The following is a 23640-nucleotide window of genomic DNA, read 5'->3' on the forward strand; positions in this document are numbered from 1 at the left end:
ACGCTTTAGTATCACGTTGTTCGGCCATTGCCGTTCCCAGTGTTGTATGTCAAACCTGTCCCCTCACCGTCTCGGATAATAAAATGTTTTATGGTTTTGCTGGATGATTGCTCCGCGTCCCTTTTATTTTGAAAATGGCACATAATAAATACCCCTGCAGAGGAGAGACTGGTTTGATGGAAAACGCCGCACTAGCAGCGCCAAAGGCAATCAGCCTCACCCGGGAAAGACAGCACAGCTGGTGGGACGCTGGAACCGTGTCCTTTGCGAACGTTCCCTCGGTCATTCATGAAAAGAGCAACCCGCAGGATGTGGCTCGGCGCCTCTGGAGAAAAGACACCGCCAGTTCAGCTCACTGGTTCCTGGGTCAGTCACAGGCTGGCCACAGTGGTCACCCCTAAATTCAGTCGGAAATGCCTCATGGAATGGAGAGATGGATTCATGCATGGCATGTTAAAGAAGGGGCGATGACTGGTGGTCACCACGGAGATCAGGCAGGGCATTGTGATTCCGGGCACATCTGTACCTTCCCTCTGAAGGCTAATCGGACCAGGGCCATCATTTCATTGTCTGATAGTGAAACTGCAGTTCCCTCTCTACCAGCCTCATTTAGCTCATAAAGGAGAAACTTATCTATAATCAAGAGCATATGGAATTCTGACTCGAGCTCAGTCTGATATTTTGATAGCCAAATTCAATTATTTTAATAATACATAGGCTTGAGTTTTAATCCGACCTAGTTCAGTCGGCTTTTCAAAGATGAAACTTTGATGCCTTTTTGCAAAAAAAAATTAGCATTTGGCTTTGGTTTTAAGTTACTGAATTGGTGTGATAGAATCCACCCTGGCTTTGGAGCTTTAGTTAAGTGCTTTGCTCCAATCAGAATCAGTATCACGGGGATCACCATGCCTGTGAATTGCATGTTCAACAGTAGGATCACTGCCAGAACATTCTGCATATCATTTAGCCCAGAGTTATGAAGCTCACATACACACACACACACACACACACACACACACACTTAAGGGTTAAAAGTATGTGTCTCCATGACTATGTATTAAATCATTTCTTTTTGCTGACAGTTATTTGGAATTGTGAGGTTGTTCTTTAGATAACTTGGAAGCATCCATGTCATGCTGCCAACTGGTCTGCTTCCAAGAAGAGAATGCAAGCATCTACCATCTTCAAAGGGTGAGTTGATGCATCTACCCACGGTCACTAATGGCTACCTTTAATCAATGACACCATCTTTTAAGGAAAGAAATGAGTCAAATTTGTCTTGTAAGTAAGAGATAATTCATTAATGAGGCTGTTACTCTTCCCATCCAGCACATTAGCCAGCAACTGGCAAAAAGTGGGTTCTTCTACCAAGGACGTATCAATCTAACAAAGACGGGTGTTTCTCTATCAGAAGTCTCATTTCCAACTTCAAAAACTTTCTCTAATGTGGCAGAGCTTTATCAGAACTTCAGCCCCGAAGGGCAGCCCGTTGGAGAAGGGTCAAGATCCAGCTTCTGCTTTTCACAAGACACCAGTACCAAGCAGTCAGGTCATGTGTAGTCAGTTGTTGGTAACAAAGACTAAAACAACAACCAGCCGTTACCTCTGAGAAGAAATCAATACACCTCTGAAAGCTTTCAAGACTTGGGAGGTTAGAAAACAACCGGCTGAGTTTACATAGTTCCTAGAGTCTACCCTAGAATAAGAAATCTTGATAATGAAGCTTGAAGGTTCCAGAAGATTCCAGAAGTCTTACAAGCTTTCGTTTTGCCACGTCCACAGCATTTAAAGGCTGGATTGACTTAGAGATGTGATAACTTGTAACTATATTTGTTCATTTACAAATTATATGTATAATAACTATATTAGTATAGCAAATACAGTCTTAATTTGTGAAAAATAAATGTTTATTTACACATAAAATGGGCATTTTATAATAGCAAATGAAACATAAATCTCTTGCTTCTCATGATAGACTGGCTATCTCAATCAACCCTTTCTGGTGAAAGCAAATATGCTAGCTACATAGATTTTGTTTTAATCTGTGTAAATGCGAGAATGAACCAGCCAGAAAGTAATGAATTTTCAGAGGCCAAAAACTCAATGAAGATTGATCCTTGGAAGTTCAATGGAGCATGGAAGCAACTTAAGGGCATTTGCTTAATCTGATAAATTTAAACTTCAATTTTCACAGCCTAGTGGGGGAAGAGTACAGGAAACAAGGACGATCGCCTCTCCAAACAGTCAGACTCCTCCTGGGAGGCTACTTTTCCACACTGGATAAAATAGGAGTAAATTCATCCCTCACACAAAGGACTAGCTGAAAAACCGGGCTGTTCTACACCTTGGCTAGAGAAGAACCAGTCCTTCAGAGTTTGTAGTGCATAGATTATCCTCATCCTGCTTTTCAACCCACAGTAACTGTCCCTTAGACCAGAGCCTGACTCTACAGTGGTTTTCAGCAGGTAGAATTCTGGCAGGAACAAACACAAGGTATTCCCTTCAGCTCAAGCCTTAAGAACACCACCTGATAAGTACATTCCAGGAAATGGAATCTTGTGGAAGAAAAAGATCAAAGATCACAAAGCATGGAAAGCAAACGTGGAAATCTGTGAAAAAGCTGTAGAAATAGTTATCAATGGGATCCATCCCATAACACGTGAAACGCAAAGACTGAGAGCCCGCCAACACACACACACACACAGCAAAGACACACAAGCCAAATTATACTGAAAACCCACTTTACCTCAGTCGGAAAAGCAGCCATTACAGAAAAAAAAAGAACCACAAATGCTAATGAGGACGTGGAAAACAGAATCCTTATACATTCCGCCGGACAGAACAAACCAGTCCAGCCAGTATGGAAGTCAGTATAGAGTCTCTTCAAAGACTAACACAGACCTCCCACGGAACCCAGATGTGGCACACTTGAATATTTAACACAGAGGACTTGAGGTTCACATGGCACAGGATATCTACACAGCACTTCTGATTGCAGGGCTCTTCACAGGCCTTCAGCTATAGAACCAGCCTAGGTATTCAACAGTAGGGGGGTGGTTAAGCAATTGTGATGTCGCAGGCAATGGAATTTTATCAGACATAGGAAACAACAGAGCTACGCCATTTGTCAGAAAATAGAGACATATGTAGATAATAATAGTAAGATAAAAGGTGGTCTCTGAAAGACAAATATGTTTTATCTCCTTTCTAGCTCTAGATTTTATATAGATTCATAAAATCATGAATGTTATATAGATTCATAAAGTTATGTATGTTTATGTGGCATGAAGGAAGAGGTGGGACTGTGTGGAAAGCAGAGAGGATTGATGAGAGGGAGGCAAGGTGTACAGGGGCAAACATATTCACCATACAATAGATACTTTATGAAAAATTAATAATTCTTGAAAACCCATACATATATAATATTTAGTGAAAGAAAGAAAATACATGTTGTAGATAGGAAAATAAATGAGAAAAACCTATTTGTTATGAAAAATATATACATGAAATTAAAATCCAACAGATAGATTGAACAACAGATTCGATCTGGCTAATAATTGCCACTGGTGATGGCAAATTTGCAGAACTTCAGACCTAGAAGGAAAAAAACCAGAAAAGTGCTTAAGAATCCAAAAGCAGAAAGAAGGGAGATCTCATGCTAAATTAAGGTTACAAAAGAGGAAAAGCAAAGGCGGAGAAGAGGCAATCATCAAGATCAGACAGTGCGGGGAAGCTGAGGGAAGACAGCGCTCAGGATGGCTAAAGATTCTCAATCAGAAGAATTTTTAGAGATTTTGTGTGTGTGTGTGTGTGTGTGTGAGAGAGAGAGAGAGAGAGAGAGAGAGAGAGAGAGAGAGAGAGAGAGAGAGAGAGAGCTCGCATGCTTCTGTAAGTACAACTGTCCTTGGAGCATCTGTAAGTACAAGTGCCCTTGGAGTTGGAGTCCAGAAGGAGTCATCAGATTCCCTGGAACTGAAGTTCCAGGGAGTTATGAGCCACCAGATGTGGATTCTGAGAACAGAACTTCGGTCCTCCACAAGGGTAATAAATGCTTGTAACTGCTGAGCCATCTCTCCAACCTCTTAACCAGCAGAATGTTTTTTAAAGAAAATTCCAGCCCTGGATACGTAATGGTGAAACTGCAGAACAACACAAAAATAAGACATGCAAGAATACACACACACATTGCCCACAAAGGAGGGACAATTAGACAGCTGAGTGCTCACAGCGACCAGAAGACAGGAGTACAGCGCAGTGCACTGAAAGGGAATGACCCAGAAATGGATGATGTTCCTCTAGAAATTCTAAAATAAAATCGGAAGGATGTAATTCAATCTGAAAAAAATATGTGCTTCAAATTATCCGATGAAGAAAATATGATGAGGAAAGGAAATAGCAAATACAGAGTCAATTCTAAACACATATTTACCATATAACATATAAAAACACATAAAAACAGGGACTTGGGAAGATGCTTCAGCCGTTGGGAGTGCTTACAGTAGAAAAACTGAGAGCCCTCCCAAAACCCTTATAGGATGCTCCACCATCTCTGGCTCTGGGAGATCTGGTGCCTCTCGCCCCCTCAGGCACCTCTACTCACATGCACATACCTCAATACAGGCACAGACAGACGCATAACACTAAATAAGAAGGATCTTTTTATAAAGTACATAAAGACATAAATTATGCCATTTAAAAGAAGGAGCCCAACTCCTCGATATCATGCAACTCTTCAGTCTTTGATGGCCTTCTTTGTGGCACTAAGAATTGAATCCCTGCAAGGCATGTGCTTCACCACTGAGCTACAGCCCAGGTCTACTCACCTTCTTTGACTTTTCTCAGAATATTATGGGTGAAATGTGAGAGGCTAAGGGATAATTTATATAGGATAACATGTACATAATTTTAAATAGCCGGAGAGCAAAGTTGGACAATTGTATATAGGCATGTCCACCACCTAAAAAAAAAAAAATGCATTTCTTTCCTTCACTTCAGAAAGTTACACGAAGTTATGTCCCCTCATGTCTCTTCTTGGGAATCTGCCTTCCCTGAAGACAGCCACTGTTACGATTTTTAGAATCTTAGATTATGTATGTCTGTTCCTGAACTTCAGGTAAATGTAGTGCTATGAACTATTCCTCCTGACTCCAGTTGCTTGCCATAATGTTCTTGAGACTCATCTTGGTCTCACATTGATGGATTGGTCATTGGCCTTTGTGTTGCCAAGTAACATTATATTATATACCTATAAAAGTAACTTGTTTATTCTCCTGTAGGCAGACATTGGGGTTATTTCTGCTTGGAATTGTTACTAATAATACCACCGTGATGGCCTGGTGGTGGTGGCGCACTAACCAGGCAGTGTCTTTAATCCCAGCACTTGCAAGGCAGAGGCAGGTGGATCTCAGTGAGGTCAAGGCCAATCTGGTCTACAAAGTGAGTTCTAGAGCATCTAGGACTGTTACACAAACCCTGTCTCAAAACAATAATAATAATAATAATAATAAATACTGTGAGTATTGTTATACAAAAGTTTTGGAGAAACACATTTTTATTTCTGTTGTGTAAATACACAGAAATAGGATTTCTTGAGTTGTGGGGTCAGGGTAAATTTCTAAATATATAACTGCCAGACGTTTTCTCCAAAGTAATTACACATTTTCACTTACTCCAAGCAGCATTCCTGATGCTCCAATAGCTGATATAGACAGCTTCTCTCACTTCCATCACTCCAGCAGATGTTCTATTTACAGTTCCCCATGACAATATAAAGAGTATTTTCTTATGTATATTAGCTATTTGTATGTCTTCTTTTTTTGAAGTCTCTGTTCAAATGTTTTGTCCGTTTTTAAATACATTTGTGTGTGTGTGTATATGGGTGTGTGCGTGCGTGCGTGCACACGCACGCCTGTGTCTGCAAGCACACGTGCACATGGGCAGGAATGTGTGCATGCAGAAATCAGGGGATGACTCTCAGGAGTCAGTTCTCTTCTTCTTCCTCGTGGGTCTCAGGATGGAAGGCCAGGATCAAACCCTGGTCCTCAAGCCTAGTGGCGAACGCCTTTACACACTGAGCCATCTCCCTGGCCCTGCTTTGTTCTCTTTTATGGTGTTGTTTTTCTTTGTACTGCTGATTTCTAGAAATTCTTTGTATATTCTAAATATGACAATTTTGTCAGACATGGGCAGGCTGATGAGTAAAAATGTTTGGTTTCCATAATCTGTTTCCCCTAAATTAACCTATAAATTAAATGCTGTCCCAATCAAAGTCCCATTCAGATTTTCTGACATAATTGACAAACTTAATCTAAAATTTACATGAAAAAAAATAAATGTTTATGCACATTTAGCTTGGCCTTGCCGAAGAGGTGGAGCATCTCGCCAACAGGACTTAAGACATCCATCAAATAATAATACGGGTTTTGTTTGAGAAACTCAGAGACAAATATACAGATATATGTGAGTGGATCTATTATGCAGTAAAAATCAATGGGAAAGAACAGACGGCTTAGTAAACACTGCCAAAAAAAATTGTCTTGCACCAAAAAGGAGCATAAACCAAATTCCTTCCTTCCACTACACACAAAGACTAAGGGAATGAGGAACGTAAGTATAAAAGGTAAGAGAACAAAGTTTCTAGATACAAATACAGTTTTTCTTTAAAACGTTGTCTTGAAAGGTATCAGGGTTATTTTTTGCCTCAGATTTTTTATTTTTTAATTTTTTTATTGTTTTCATGGAGCTATATATTTTTCTCTGCTCCCCATTCTTCCTCTCCCCTCCCCTTTAACTCTCTCTCATGGTCACCATGCTCCAAATTTACTCAGGAGATCTTGTCTTTTTCTACTTCCAAAGTAGATTAAATTCATGTATGTCTCTCTTAGGGTCCTCTTTGTTGTTATGAATTGTAGGCTAGTTTTCCTTTGCTTTATGTCTAAAAGCCACTTATGAGTAAGGAACTATTATATTTGTCTTTTTGGGTTCGGGTTGCCTTACTAATGATGTTTTCTAGATCCATCCACTTGTCAGCAAAATTCAAGATGTCATTTTTTTTTCCACTGTGTAGTACTCCATTGTGTCCATTGTGTAAATGGACCACATTTTCCTTATCCATTCTTTGGTTGAGGGACATTTAGGTTGTTTCCAGGTTCTGACTATGATAAATAATGCTGCTATGAACATAGTTGAGCACATGTCCTTATGGTATGATTGAGCATCCTTTGGGTATATACCCCAAAGTGGTATTGCTGGGTCTTGAGGAAAGTTGTTTCCTAATTTTCTGAGAAATCGCCATACTGATTTCCAAAGGTGCTGTACCAGTTTGCACCCCTACCAGCAATGCAGAAGTGTTCCCTTTACCCCAGAACTTCTCCAGCATAAGTTGTCATCAGTGTTTTTGATCTTGGCCGTTCTTACAGGTGTAAGATGGAATCTCAGAGTTGTTTTGATTTGCATTTCTCTGATGACTAAGGATGTTGATCATTTCCTTAAGTGTCTTTCAGCCATTTTAGATTCCTCTGTTGAGAGTTCTCTGTTTAGGTATGTACCCCATTTTTTAATGGATTATTTGTTCTTTTGATGACCAGTTTCTTGAGTTCTTTGTATATTTTGGAGAACAGCCCTCTGTCTAATGTGGGGTTGGTGAAGATCTTTTCCCATTCTGTAGGCTGCCATTTTCTCTTATTGACCATGCTTTTGCTTTACAGAAGTTTTTCAGTTTCGGGAGGTCCCATTTATTAATTGTGTCTCTCAGCGACTGCACTACTGGGGTTATATTTAGGAAGTGGTCTCCTGTGCAAATGTATTCAAGCATACTTTCCACTTTCTCTTCAATGAAGTTCGCTATAGTTGGTTTTACATTGAGGTCTTTGATCCATTTGGACTTGAGTTTTGTGCATGTTGATAGATATAGATCTATTTTCATTCTTCTACATGTTGCTATTCAGTTATGCCAGCACCATTTGTTAAATATGCTTTCTTTTTTTCCATTTTATATATTTGCTTCTTTGTCAAAAATCAGGTATTTGTAGGTGTGTGGATTGATATCTGGTCTTTGATTTGGTTCCATTGGCCATCCTGTCTGTTTTTATGCCAATACCAGGCTATTTTTAGTACTATAGCTCTGTAGTAGAATTTGAAGTCAGGGATTTTGATGCCTCCTTTATTTTACAGGATTGTTTTGGATATCCTGAGTTTCTTGCTTTTCCATATGTAGTTGATGATTGTCCCTCAAGGTCTTTGAAAAATTTTGCTGGGATTTTGATGGGCATTGCATTGAATCTGTAGCTTGCTTTTGGTAAGATTGCCATTTTTACTATGTTAATTCTACATACCCAAGAGCATGTGGGACCTTTCCATATTCTGGTATCTTCTTCAATTTCTTTCTTCAAAGATTTAAAGTTCTTGTCAAACAGGTCTTTCACTTGTTTGGTTAGAGTTACTCCAAGATATTTAATGTTATTTGGGGTTATTGTAAAGGGTGGTGTTTCTCTGATTTCTTTCTAGCCCATTTATCATCTGTATAAAGGAGGAATACTGATTTTTGTTAGGTTGCTCTGCAATTCCGGAGGTCTTTGGGCCTGCTCCTGTGGAGATTGCTGGTTTGGGCCTGGTCCTAAGGAGGTAGTTGGCTTGGGCCTGCTCTCATGGAGGTCAATGGCACGGGTCTGTTCTGGCGGAGGTTGCTCACTAAGGCCTGGGTCCATGTTTGTTTCTCTCTTGGGCCTGCTCCAGCAGAGGCCACTGCTTGGGGCCTGGTCCCATGAAAGTTGCTAGCTTGGGGCTGCTCCCATGGAGGTCACTGGCTTGGACCTGCTCTTGAAGAGGTCGGAAAGGACTCTTCAAAACTTCAGAAATATAAACCATTAGCCAAAATAATGGAAGCTAAATGCATTAAGTGTAAGGATTTCTACTCAGCAAAACTCACCATGAAAAAGGATTCATAAACATCCAGAAAAATCAGAGAACATATTTACAATATTTACAGTAAGCCTTACAAAAGACCAAGGTAACTAAGAAATGTCTTCAAGTCAGTGGGCAAAAATGTAAACCATAATAGAGGAATTTTGTCATTTTGTTTTGTTTTTAAATCGGGAAAATATGTGAACAGTCAACTTACAAAAGAATACCCCCAACAGGCAATAAACACATAAGAAAAGAAACCAATAGCCGGGCAGTGGTGGCACACGCCTTTAATCCCAGCACTCGGGAGGCAGAGGCAGACGGATCTCTGTGAGTTTGAGGCCAGCCTGGTCTAGAAGAGCTAGTTCCAGGACAGGAACGAAAAAGCTACGGAGAAACCCTGTCTCGAAAAAGAAAAAAAAAGAAAAGAAAAGACACCAATAAACAGAGAATATAAGTACAAGTAAAAACACATCTTGTGGCACAGATATTGAACTACTAAAGGGGGGGAGGGAAAAGAATCCAAGTGGAGGTATGAACGTGAACATAGGAACCACTGTCCAGCGCCAGAACTGGCATCAGAGATCATCCCTACTTATTCACACTGGGGCCACAGAACTCACGGCCAGAAAGCCTGATCCTGATTAAGATATGCCTGCACAGGTGCATAGGAGATACGGTATAGGGTGCCTATTGTATCATTGCTCTATGGGGGAAACTTGGGGTCCATCACTAGAAGGGTTTCAAACTTTATCAGAGAAGCTTCCATTGTAGTAAATAATGATTAATAAAAGACCCACACCTGTCCAAGGAACATGCCTTAGCCACATCCCTATTGCTGTGACAAAACATCTTGGCCAAAGCAACTAGGGAAGAAAGGGGTTTATTTGAACTTAAAACTCTCAGGTCATTCTTCATCACTGGGAAAAACGAAGCAGGAATTCAAGACAGGAATCTAGAGGCAAGAAGTGAAGCAGAGGCTGTGGAGAAATGCTGCTTACTGGCTTGGTTTGCTCCTCTTTGCTTGCTCAACCTGCTTTCTTACACAATCCAAGGCCAACTTCTCAGGTTTGGCACCACCCACAATAGTCTGGGTCCTTCCACATCAATCATTAATCAAGAAATTATTCATCTGACTTGTCTACAGACCAATCTTATGGCGGCATTTCCTCAATGGAAAGTTCTTCTTCCAAAATGACTATATCATATGCCAAGTTAGCATAAAACTAACAGCACAGAAAATAAGAGACAATAGACTACTCAGCCCTAAATGGAACATATATTCCATAGCTCTTCCCCTGAAGACCCAGGGATTATTTTGGAAGAGGGAGTGACGAGAGTGTAAGAACCAGAGGTCATGAATGACTACAGTAAAGCAGTGTGTTTTGGATACAGTGGTGTAGCTTCTCATATGAACTCACAGAAACTGTACAGCACACACAAGATCTGTGAAAGTCCAAGCAGGACTAACTCCCAGTATGCAGTATGGGTTTGGGTACAAAATCCTCTCCCTAGATGTGTAGCTACAGGCAGTTGTTAGGGGTTGGGAGAGAGTCAGTTTTGTCTAAGGATATTGCCCCTTGTAAGTCAACCACACTCCAGAGGAAGACCACACATCCAAGAATATTTGGGGAGCAGACATTTATCTTCATATTTTATTTTGTTTTTTGAAGAAATGAAAACAAAAAGTTGGGTGGATTGGAAAAGAGGTGGATCTGGGAAAACTTGGGATGAATATGATCAAAATACATTACATACAATTCTAAAAGAAGTAACATTTTTTAAAACTTAGAATCAATAGTTTCAAATGTTCCCCTGCAGAAAAAAACCACAGTTTATTCAATAAATTATATCAAACATTCAAGGAATAATAATTCTAATCTTTTAAATGTCTATTCCAGAATAGAGCAAAAGAGAGAATATTCCTTATTCCATTCAATTTATTGGTTTGGCAGCACAACCTTAATTCTAAAGCTGGCAAAGACAATTATAGAAAAAAAATTATGTATGCAACCTCATCCATGAACACAGATGCAAAATCACTAAGTAAAATATCATCAATCCAAATCTAACAATCTATTTAAAATGTCATGAAGAACTTGAATTTGTAACAGGATTAAAAGTCAGCTTAACATTAGACAATCAAGTTAAAGTGTTTTACTACATTAGAAGATAAAATATGGTCATTTTGATAAATGCAGAAAAGGTATTGGGTAGAACTTCAAGTATTTTTCAGGCCGGGCAATGGTGGTGCATGCCTTTAATTCCAGCACTTGGGAGGCAGAGGCAGGTGGATCTCTGTGAGTTCGAGACCAGCCTGGTCTACAAGAGCTACTTCCAGGACAGGCTCCAAAACCACAGAGAAACCCTGTCTCGAAAAACAAACAAAACAAAACAAAAAAATCAAATATTTTTCAGGGGAAAATAAAATTTCTATGCTGATAAATAACATTCAAGAAAAATCATAAACCTTCATGGTCTTGACATATGCAAAGCTTTCTTAGATGTTTCACCAAAATCACAAATGACTAAAAATAAAGTAGATAAAGCCAATGTTACTTTAATGAAATACTCTTGTACCTTGGGAAATACTATCAGACTGTGATGTAGCTCAGGTAGAGCATATGCTAGATTCTTAGATATAAGAACCTCAATAGTATTCCCTCAAAACATTGGAGGGGGGCCTGAGATGTTTAGAATAATCCAGAACAATAAAAGAACAATATATTCCATGAAAAAAAAAACAGATTTACCCAATAACCCAATACCTTGCTACAAACCCAGTCATACACAAAGTACTAGAAGGAAAACTCCAACCCAAGGAAGTTGGCTACATCAACAAAAACATAGACAATTGATAATCTCACAGCAGCAAATCCCAAAAAAAATGGAAAAACACACAAATTAACATCACCAACAATGAAAACTAAATTAACAGAAGATAGCAATCACTGATCATTAACATCCCTTAATATAAATGGATTCAACTCACCTATAAAAAGACACAGGCTAACATATTGGATACAAAAACAGAATCCATTTTTCTGCTACATAAAAGAAACATACCTCAACCTCAAAAACAGACATCACCTCAGAATAAAAGGTTGGGGAAAAAAATCTTCCAATCAACAGGACCTAAGAACAAGATACCTAACAAAATAGACATCAAACTAAAATCAATCGAAAGAGACAAAGAAGGATATTTGATATTTTTCACAGGAAAAATACATCAAGAAGAAATCTCAACACTGAACATCTATGTCCCAAATACAAGGGCATCGTCATGTGTAAAAGAAACACTTCTGAAGCTTAAAGCATACATTAAACCCCTCACACTAATAGTGGGAGACTTCAACACTCCACTCTCACCATAGGACAGGTCAGTCAGACAAAAAATTAACAGAGGAATAAGGGAACTAACAGATGTTATGACTCAAATGGCCTTAACAGACATCTATAGAATATTCCATCCAAACATAAAAGAATATACTTTCTTCTCAGCACCTCATGGAACCTTCACAAAAATTTACCACATATTAGGTAACAAAACAAACCTCAACATATACAAAAATTTGGAACAATTCCATATATCTTATTGAATTACCATTTCTTAAAACTAGAATTCAACAGCAACACTAATTTCAGAAAGCCCAAAAATGCATGGAAATTAAACAATGCTCACCTGAATAATCAATGGATGTAGGAAGAAATAAAGGGAGAAATTAAAGACTTCCTAAAATTCAATGAAAATGACCACACAACATACTCAAATTTATGGGACACAAATTTGTGTTAAGAGGTTCATAGCACAAAATGCCTACATAAAGAAGCTGGAAAAATCCCACACTAGAGAATTAACAAAACATTTTAAAACTGTAGAACAAAAAGAAGCAAACTCACCCAAGAGAACTAGATGGCAGCAAATAATCAAGCTGAGAGCTGACATCAACAAAAGAGAAACAAAGAAAAGAAGACAAAGAATCAATGAGACAAAAGAGTTGGTTCTTTGAGAAAAATCAACAAAATAGACAAACCATTACCTAAACTCACCAAAAGACAGAGAGAGAATATCCAAATTAACAAAATCAGAAATAAAAAGGAGGACATAACAACAGAAACAGAGGAAATACAGAGGATCATCAGGTCATATTTCGAAAACCTGTACTCCACAAAATTGGAAAACTTAAAGGAAATGAATAACTTTCTGGATAAATATAACTTATCAAAATTAAATATAGGACGCATAAGCAAATTAAACAGACCTATAACTGCTAAAGAAATAGAAACAGTCATCAAAAGTCTCCCAATCAAAAAAAGCCCAGGACAAGATGGTTTTAGCTCAGAATTCTACAATATTTTCAAAGAACTAATACCAATACTCCTCAAATTGTTCCACACAATAGAAACAGAAGGACCATTGCCAAACTCTTTTTTGTGAGGCTACAATTACCCTGAAGACCAAACCACATGAAGATATTACTAAGAAAGAGAATTACAGACCAATCTCACTCATGAACATTGATGCAAAAATACTCAATAAAATACTGGCAAATCAAATCAAAGAACACATCAGAACCATCAACCACCATGACCAAGTCAGCTTCATCCCAGAGATTAGGGATGGTTCAACATACAAAACTCTGTCAACGTAATCTACCATATAAACAAAATAAAAAATAAAAACCATGTGATCATCTCATTAGATGCCAAAATAGCTTTCAACAAAATACAACATCCCTTCATGATAAAGATCTTGGAGAGAACAGGGATACGAGGAACATACCTAAAAATAATGAAGGCAATATACAGCAAGACAACAGCTAACATCAAACTAAATACAGAGAAACTCACAGCAATCCCACTGAAATCAGGAACAAGAAAAGGTTATCCACTCTCTCCATATCTATTCAATATAGTTTTTGAGGTTTTAGCTAGAGCAATAAGACAACAAAAGGAGATCAAGGGGATGCAAATTGGAAAAGAAGAAATGAAATTCTCACTATTTGCTGATGATATGATAGTTTACATAAGCAACCCAAAAAAATTCTAACAAAGAACTTCTACAACTCATAAACAGTTTCAGTAATGTAGTAAGATGCAAGATTAACTAAAAAAAAAAAATCAGTAGCCCTCTTTTACACAGAAGATAAATGAGCTGAGAAAAAAAATCAGAGAAACATAACACTTCACAATAGCCAGAGATATCATAAAATATCTCAGAGTAACTCTTAAACAAACCAGTGGAAGATCTGTTTGACAAGAACTTTAGTTCTTTGCATAAAGAAATTGAAGAAGACACCAGAAAATAGAAAGATCTCCCATGCTCTTGGGTAGGTAAAATTGACATAGTAAAAATGGCAATCTTACCTAAAACAATCTACATATTCAATACCCATCAAAATCTCAGCAAAATTCTTCACAGACCTCAAAAGAATGGTATTCAACTTCATATGGAAAAGAAAAAAAAACAGAATAGCCAAAATAATCCTGTACAATAAAGGAATTTCTGGAGGTATCACAATCCCTGACTTCATTCAAACTGTACTACAGAGCTACAGTCTAAAAATAGCCTGGTATTGGCATAAAAACAGACAGGAGGACCAATGGAACAGAATCAAAGACTCGGATATTAAATCCACACACCTTTGAACACCTGATAATTGACAAAGAAGAAAAAAATATCAAATGAAAAAAAGGAAAGAATATTTAACAAATGGTGCTGGCATAACTGGATATCAACATATAGAAGAATGAAAATAAACCCATATCTGTCACCATGCACAAAACTCAAGTCCAAATGGATCAAAGACCTCAACATAAAGCCAGCCACACTGAACCTTATAGAAGAGAAAGTGGGAAGTACACTTGAATGCATTGGCACAGGGAAACACTTCCTAAATATAACCCAGCAGCACAGACACTGAGAGAAACAATTAATAAATGGGACCTCCTGAAACTGTAAAGCTTCTGTAAAGCAAAGGACACTGTCGATAAGACAAAACGAATGGGGAAATATCTTCACTAACCCCATATCAGACAGAGGTCTGATCTCCAAAATATACAAAGAACTCAAGAAATTGGTCATCAAAATAACAAATAATTCATTTAAAAAAAATGGAGTACAGACCTAAACAGAGAACTCTCAACAGAGGAATCTAAATTGGCTGAAAGACACTTAAGGAAATGTTCAACATACTTAGCCATCAGAGAAATGAAAATCAATGCAACTTTGAGATCCCACCTTATACCTGTAAGAATGGCCAAGATCAAAAACACTGATGACAATTTATGCTGGAGAGGTTGTGGGGAAAAGGGAACACTCCTGCAATGCTGGTGGTAGTGCAAGCTGGTACAGCCCCTTTGGATATCAGTATGGTGATTTCTCAGAAAATTAGTAAACAACCTTCCTCAAGACCGAGCAATACCACTTTTGGGTATTGCTCAATTATACCACAGGACATGTGCTCAACTATGTTCATAACAACATTATTTGTCATATCCAGAACCTGGAAACATCTTAAATGCCCTTCGACTGAAGAATGGATAAGGAAAATGTGGTACATTTACACAATGGAGTACTGCACAGCAGAAAATGTTCCAGTGATCTACTTCCTACACCTAGGCCCCTATCTCCTAAGGTTTCCAGAGCTTCCCAAGATAACACCAGTAGTTGAGGACCTAAGTTCTACCAACATGAGAACCATTTCACATCGAAACCATAACAAGCTTTACAGTAAATCCACACAGAACTGTGTGATGGGGTTGAAATAAAAAGAAATATCAGTGGAGTCGACTTAAGAGCCCCCAAACAGAAGCAGACACTTGACTTGAGATTAAGATAGAATTGCAGGTCAAATGAAAAAGGAAGGACTTCACAATATCAAAGTATTTAATATGACTTTGCAGATTCTTTCATAACAGAATCCAAAATCAATTCCAAGATAATTAAAAAATTGTTAACATGGGAGGTAAATCTATAAAACATATAAAGGGAAAATTTTTTAAATTGGGTGATTTCTTTATTGTCTCAAGGCAGGGAAAACTTCTTAAAACACAGAAGGGGGGCTGGAGAGATGGCTCAGAGGTTAAGAGCATTGCCTGCTCTTCCAAAGGTTCTGAATTCAATTCCCAGCAACCACATGGTGGCTCACAACCATCTGTAATGGGGTCTGGTGCCCTCTTCTGGCCTGCAGGCATACACACAGACAGAATACTGTATACATAATAAATAAATAAATGTATTTAAAAAAAATAAATAAAACACAGAAGGGAAAAATGGGGAAGAAAACATGTTAAAATTGGACTACAATAAATTAAAAACTAGTTTGTATCAGGAGAATATAAAATGATAATGAAACAAAATACAGATTGAGAGACTATATTTTAAAATACATGTAATTGTCAAGGGAGTAAAATCTAGAATATACAATATTTCATCATTATAAGATACAAATTTTTTCTGCATTAGCAGCTCTTTAATCTGAGTACATCTTACAATCCACTGTGTTTATTAGTGTATTTGTTAGTGTATTTCTTTCATAGAAATAAATAAAAGAGCAGTACCTCTTATAATAAGAGATCTCAAAAATTCAATGAAATATACCATAAAGAACTTGAGATCAACATGCAAAAGAGGCAAACAAAACTCAATCAAAAAATGGGCACGATATTTGAACAGGCACTTCACAGAAAAGAGCTTATGAATAGCCTATAAATATGTGTAGAAAAGGCTCAGCCTCATTAGTAATCAGAGAAATGCAAATTAAAACTATAATGAAATACCGCTTCGCACTTGCCAGCTTGGTAAAAATTAGAGGTTTGACAACACAAAGTGATAGAATGTTGAGCTAAAATGCTTAAATATGCTTCTGGGAATGTGAATTCGCACAGTTACTACGGAGAGCATTGGGGCTTTATCTAGTCTCAGAGGCCCATAACCTATGACTCAGCAACAGCAATCCTAGATCCAGAGATCACCTCTCAGAGATGTGCACTAGGGATGCAGACTAAGCATGTTTATGGTAGCGGCATAATGGCATAGCCAAGAAACAAATGAGTCTCAGGATGGGTGTTATAATCAGAGAAATAAAAGAAAAAACCAGCTGTACCACTGACGATAGCCCTTATGACCACAACACTAAGCCAAATGAAAGTGTGTTTCTGAAGGCCCCATTTAGGAACAACCACAGATATGCAAACTTAAATAAAACATTGTTCAGACTTCATTCAAATACACATTATGAAGCCATCAAAATGAAAGATAATCATGAAGAAAAATTGAGTGGAAAGTCCAGAAAGAAGCATCTACACATCATAAAGGTCACTGAAACATCCTGATTTTAGAACGGGTTTGGAGATAGACACAGGATGATGGTGCAGTTACTTGGGTTTACTATACCCATTTTTGAAAATATACTTTAGTATTGACTCAATATTTCATTTCTTAAATTTAAAAAAAAAAAAAGGTCTTCATGGCTAACCTGTTTCCTTACTCCATATATCGTACATGCTTGTGGCAATCAATCACAAGTTCATTTTATTTCTAGTGTCCCTAGAAGTGACAGTGTCACCAGAAAAAGGATTAAGGTCCGTGTGTTCTTTCAAAGAAATAGAAAGCTCTCTACACACTGTGGGAATACTTTGTTCAATATAAAATATATTTTAAATGTTTTTGTACTGAATGAGGTAAGATGTTTATTTAGAAAATTCACTGAAGTGGGAAGACTTGAATATTCATGACGACAGATGAAGTGTTATAGTGCATCATATTTAAATAAACTCATTATGAATAGAAGTTTTCATATTTTCTTTGCATACCCAGTAGAACAAAACTCCACTAAATCTCACTTTCCCAGTTCTGCTCATTTCTCCCAGGCCTTCATCCAAAAGACAACTTTTCACCAATATATTCAGAAAGTTTCCACAAACCTAAAGTTAGAACATTTATTTTAAGTAAATAAATAAAAAATAATGAATAAATATCCTGGTTAGTTTTTATTAACAACTTGATACGATCCACAGTTACCTGGGAAAAAGAGACCCTCAATGGAAGAATTGTCTAGACCAGATTGGTCGTTGCCATGCCTCTGAGAGACGGTCTTGAGTGATGGTTGATGTGAGAGAGGAGTCCAGCGTACTGTGAGCAACATTATCCCTACACAGTCAGACCTAAGCTGTATAAAAATACCAGTTGAGCCAGTCAGAGGGCAAAGCCAATAGGCAGTATACCTCCACAGTGTCTGTTCTGCCCTGATTTCCCTCAGTGACGGACTCTGACCTGGCAGAATGAGCTTAAATAAACCCTTTCTTTCTCCAAATTATTTTTATTCATGGTATTTATCACAGGAACAGAAACCAAGCTAGGACAAATAAATAAATAAATAAATAAATAAATAAATAAATAAATAAATAAATAAATAAATAAATCTATGTGTTTATGTATATATGTTGGGTCATTTTAGTTTCTCATGGTTTTAGGTTGGTTTGCTTTGTTGTTCCTTTTGGTGGTGGTGGTGGTAGTGGTGGTGGTGTGATGATTTGCCATGCTGGAGGTCAAACCCAGGCATGCCAGGCAAGTTTTTGACTCTTTCCCTCTGTCTATAGCCCTTGAAGGAGGGGTTTAACGGTGTAAATGCTGCGGATGAGACAGAAGCAAACCCATATGGGACCCCACACTAAGGATGCTTACTGTCTAGGAAGGATGGAGTCACTAATCTAAATAAATGACTCAGATAAGAATTCAGCTTCAGTTGGCCTAAGTGCTACATAATGTAAGAATTTAAATAGAGGAAAAAATAAAGCCCTGGTCAAAGGTAACAGAACCGGGCCATGAAGAAAGCGTAGGCATGAACTCAGCTTGCGTGCTGAGGGGAGGAGTGTAGTGAGAGGCGAAGGGAGGAAAATTCCAGGCAGAGGGGCAGAGAGTGCAGACCACGGTAGCAGATATTGCATATGATTTACAGTCAGGATTCAACACTAAGGCGGAATGCAAGGTAATAATAATACATATGGAATGGCTTGCTCGGGTGTAAGGATTGTCTGAAAGTTTTGAATAAATATCAGGTATTTCTTACCCAGACTTAAGTATTCATAGCTGATCTTTGGGTGTGATTGATAGTACTTGTACTACCCACTTTTTGGTTTCGATTCAGGTTATACTTGGGAACATATGAATATTTGCATAATGAACTCAAGAGTGTAATGTAAAGACAAGGGGAAAGGAAATTGATGGATTCAAACAATTATATTACCATATTTTACATCTGAAAGTAAGCCCATTCAAGCATATAAAGCCTAAACTCATTTGTTCAACACCCCGTGGAAATACGGTCATTCATTCATTCATCAAATACTTAATGAACATCCATCTAGCGCACGCCAGAGGGAAGGATACAGAGCTGCGCTCACGGAACATGATACTTAGTGGAGAATTTGCAACGAAGGCAGAAGGGCATGGAAGACTGAGGAAGGGGGACACACCTTGCTAGAGTATGATCCACTCTATCAGTTAACATTGGATTCATGCTCGTGGTACAGCCATAGAATGATGTGTTCTTTCAATCTGCAGACCACAGAGAATCATGGGGGTCATATGATCAAAATACAATATATTTATATATGAACCATCATAGAGAAACTCACTGCTATGTTATTAATATGTGCTGATAAAAGACTCTTTAGATATGCAATTGTGCAGGATGTATTAAGAACAAACAATGCACAGAACGGGGAAATTCTTTGGAAACCTGAGTGGAAAAAACAGCTATTGGAGAGAGTGTAGTCACGGACCTCCACTGACTCTACAAAGGATGTGACTGCACACGGTCAGCCATTCTAGAAAGTTCTCTTGGGAAGAATTTCTTCTACAGGCAGGCATTCAGAAAGCCATAATAATGTAGGCACATCATTTCCATATCTGAGGAACATTTTCTGAAGGACAGGATGCGAAGGTGTAGGGAGTGTGAAGTTAGTGACCACACTGCATAAAGAGAATAATTAATGCCTCGCACTGATAAACCTAAAAACAGCAAAAACTGAAAAGCAACGGCTACAAAGGTTCAAAGCGGTTGTTTCTGAGAGATGGACGGCTGAGCGGAGAGCAGCTTCTGCTCCCTCCCACTCCAAGCCTTGGGCTGCCTGGTACTTCTCGTTACATTCGCACACTATTTTGGTAATTTTTAAGAGACGCTGATTTTAATAATATCTTTTAATTTGTTGTTTGAGGATTTAACACATGCATATAATATGTTTTGATCAAATCCACCCTCCACAGATGCTGTTTTTAAAAGAAACTGTTAAAACACAAGACCTACATAATCGTTTATGTTGCATTTAAAGAAATGAGTGGCCTTGTCTTCACGAGAAAGACACAATGAAAACTCTGCTCGAAGGCTCAGCTCAAGTTTGCTGCTGTTGCTGGATGGTTGTTTGCATTTTCGCTAAATCCTCTGTTAGCTGGCTTTCTCACACAAAACACCTTTGGTACCAAAGTCATAAAGAAGAATGTTTGGTACTAACTCTCAGTTTTGGTACTAACTCTCAGCTCATAACCAACTAAGCCCCTGTTGGTTGGGAGCTTATATAAAGGCACATGACAATCACATCACAACAGCCTAGAAAAGAAAGAGGAGGAAGGGAGTGAGAGGGGAAGGGGAAAAGAGAGAATGAGGCTGGAATCCTAAAGTCCTAGACCAAGAACAGACCTCTAACACCCTACCACTGTCCACTAGACACCTCTTATGGGCTCGACTACTTCGTGGTATGTGGGCTGGGGACAAAGGCTTTCTCCCAAATGGGCTTTTAGAGGATTTCCAAATCCAAATAATAGAGAGCCTTGTTATTCACAGACTCTACAGGTCAACTCTTGGGGTGGCCCCCCTGTAGCACTGACATAACCTGTTGTGCACACTTAGGTTTTCCTCACTGTTTTATCTTCTCATGAGAAATCCTCATCTAACCCAATTCTATCTCCCACATCTACAGAAAAATAAATTCTCTGCTAAAACAAAACATGGGTGTTTTTTCTTTCAAAAGGAATGCACTGGCTGTGGTGCCTGGCTCCCTTTGCTATCCAGTGCCACCCTTGTCGTTCCGGCGACACTCGCATCAGCCGCAGTCATGACGAAGCAGATGACCCTTCGTGGGACCCTCAAAGGCCATAACGGCTGGGTGACCCAGATGGCCACCACCCCGTAGTTCCCGGACATGATCCTGTCTGCATCTCGAGACAAGACCATCACCATGTAGAAGCTGACCAGGGATGAGACCAACTCTGGCATACCACAGCGTGCTCTAGGAGGTCACTCCCGCTTTGTTAGTGATGCTGTTATCTCCTCTGATGGCCAGTTTGCCCTCTCAGGCTCCTGGGATGGAACACTGCGCCTCTGGGATCTCACAACGGGCACCACCACGAGACGATTTGTGGGCCATACTAAGGATGTGCTGAGTGTTGCCTTCTCTTCCGACAACCGGCAAATTGTCTCTGGATCCCGAGACAAGACCATAAAATTATGGAACACTCTGGGGGTCTGCAAGTACACTGTCCAGGATGAGAGTCATTCAGAATGGGTGTCTTGTGTCTGCTTCTCCCCGAATAGCAGCAACCCTATCATCGTCTCCTATGGATGGGACAAGCTGGTCAAGGTATGGAATTTGGCTAACTGCAAGCTGAAGACCAACCATATTGGCCACACGGGCTACCTGAATACAGTGACAGTCTCTCCTGATGGATCTCTCTGTGCTTCTGGAGGCAAGGGTGGCCAAGCCATGTTGTGGGATCTGAATGAAGGCAAACACCTTTACACATTGGATGGTAGGAACATCATCAATGCCTTGTGTTTCAGCCCCAACCGCTACTGGCTATGTGCTGCTACTGGCCCCAGTATCAAGATTTGGGACTTGGAGGGCAAGATCATTGTAGATGAACTGAAGCAAGAAGTCATCAGCACCAGCAGCAAGGCAGAGCCACCCCAGTGCACCTCCCTGGCATGGTCTGCTGATGGCCAGACTCTGTTTGCTGGTTACACAGACAACCTGATCCGAGTGTGGCAAGTGACTATTGGTACCCGCTAAAGGTTCATATCAGAGTATTAGAAATAAAGCTGGCTTTTCTGAAGAAAAAAAAAGGAATGCACTGCATATAAAGAGTTTTTTTCTAAAAAGTTCTCTGGAGAGAGATTTGTTTTACAGACATTTTCTTTTGAGTGGGGAAAAAAAGTACAAGAATTAGCTTATTCTCTAAATGTCAGGCACCATGCCTACAATACCAGCATTCAGGGAGTGAAGGCAGGAGGGTAGAAAGTCAAGAGCAGTCTGGACTATATTGAGTTCCAAGCCAGCCTGAACTTCACAGTGAGATTCTGTTTCAAAGAGAAAAAGAGAAGAAAAAAAACGAAAGGAAGAAAGAAAGAAGAAAGAAAGAAAGAAAGAAAGAAAGAAAGAAAGAAAGAAAGAAAGAAAGAAAGAAAGAAAGAAAGGCTGACAACCAATCCATCCTTGCTCCAGAGAAGCATGCAGTCACTCACCTGTCTTGGGGAAATGTGTACATTTATAGTGAATCTCTCTCCTGAATTCAATATATGAAATACCCGTTTAGCTTTGGGTGATTCTGAAGTATCTATCACCCGACTTGCCTTCTCTCATCTATTCTGCTCCCTCCAAGCCCAGAAGGATTAATGGAAAGCTATTGATCTTGTTGAGTGAAATGCTGAAAAGGTTACCGAGAGTCAAGGGGACCCAGCTATCAGGGGACAGGAAGCAGCCAAGCTTCCAACTCAATCAAGGGTTTATCTTCAGAGGAACATGGTGTATACTGACAAGGACTCCTGCCATTCTGCTCTGAGAGGAAGATGGTGGCTCACCTCTGCTCGATGCCAAAACTTTCCAGGTAAGAGCTTGAATAGTTTCACTTTTTATTCTCCATAGCTTTTAAATAAGTGAGCAATCTGTTGTTGTTACTTAACCCTCTCTCTCTTCCGGATCAAATGTCAGCCTATCACTTCCAAGTTAAGAAACACAGAAAAAGCCGGGCAGTGGTGCCGCATGCCTTTAATCCCAGCACTTGGGAGACAGAGGCAGGTGGATCTCTGAGTTTGAAGCCAGCCTGGTCTACAAGAGCTAGTTCCAGGACAGGCTCCAAATACAGAGGGGGAAAAAGAGTGTAAAAAGAAAAGGAAAATAAAAACAATGATGTCTGTGCATGGAAAGCACAACCAGAAAGATTTAGATGGAAACCAAACTCCCTTTAGTAATGACAGACATTCAGGACGGCAAGTTCTGGATAAGGAAGGAAAGAGATTTGATCTGGTGTCTTTATGGGAAGCCATTTGGTACTTGTAGTCATGACTTCCATCAACACCATCACGGTAAGTGACGAGAGACAATGCAAGATTCAGAGCAAGAAGTCAGCAAAATACTTGTGTAATAAAGTAAGGAAAAGTATGCTTGCTGGAGCATGTGGGTAGACCCAAGTCCTGATTCAGCAAGGAGCCTTTTGCACGGCGGACAAACTTCAGGTGGACCTCCTCCATCATTCATCCCCTTTATTAAGGACAGGGTCTCAGATAGCCTGGGATAGCTTTGAACTTGCTATATAGCTGAAAATAACCTTGAATTTCTGACCCCTCTGCCTCTGTGTGTCACGATTACAGATGTGTGACATCACACATGGTCTATGTGATCTGGGAATCGAACCCAGGGCTTTGTGCATACTAAACAAGCACTCTACCAACTGGGCTACAC

At 39.2% G+C, this 23640-nt stretch overlaps 1 pseudogene; it reads left to right on the forward strand.

Moving 5' to 3' along the window:
- Positions 1-21003: 21003 nt before the first annotated feature.
- LOC130885074 (receptor of activated protein C kinase 1-like) lies at positions 21004-22025 on the forward strand (annotated as a pseudogene).
- Positions 22026-23640: the final 1615 nt, after the last annotated feature.

The sequence above is a fragment of the Chionomys nivalis genome, chromosome 12 (genome assembly GCF_950005125.1).
Source record: "Chionomys nivalis chromosome 12, mChiNiv1.1, whole genome shotgun sequence".
In the NCBI taxonomy this organism is placed as follows: Eukaryota; Metazoa; Chordata; class Mammalia; order Rodentia; family Cricetidae; genus Chionomys; species Chionomys nivalis.